Here is a 318-nt window from a genome sequence, read left to right on the forward strand (position 1 = left end):
TCACAGAAAAACACACAAACTCATAGTAAAGTCCAGAAAAGTGAATTTTAACTAAAAAATAATAAAAATATACTAAAAACTAACTATATCATACCAAAAACATACTAAAAACAATGCCAAAAAGCGTACAAATAGCAAAACAAGAAAAACATACCAAAAACATACCAAAAAGCACAAGAAAAACAAGAAAAGACACAAAACAAGAAAAACTCAAGTTCAAACAAGCAAAATAAACAAGAACAACTTGAAGATCAATGAGGAACACAGACACTAAAACGAAAATTTTAAATAAAAATATAAAATATGAAATTGACACCC

Source organism: Arachis duranensis, chromosome 1, assembly GCF_000817695.3.
Source record: "Arachis duranensis cultivar V14167 chromosome 1, aradu.V14167.gnm2.J7QH, whole genome shotgun sequence".
NCBI lineage: Eukaryota > Viridiplantae > Streptophyta > Magnoliopsida > Fabales > Fabaceae > Arachis > Arachis duranensis.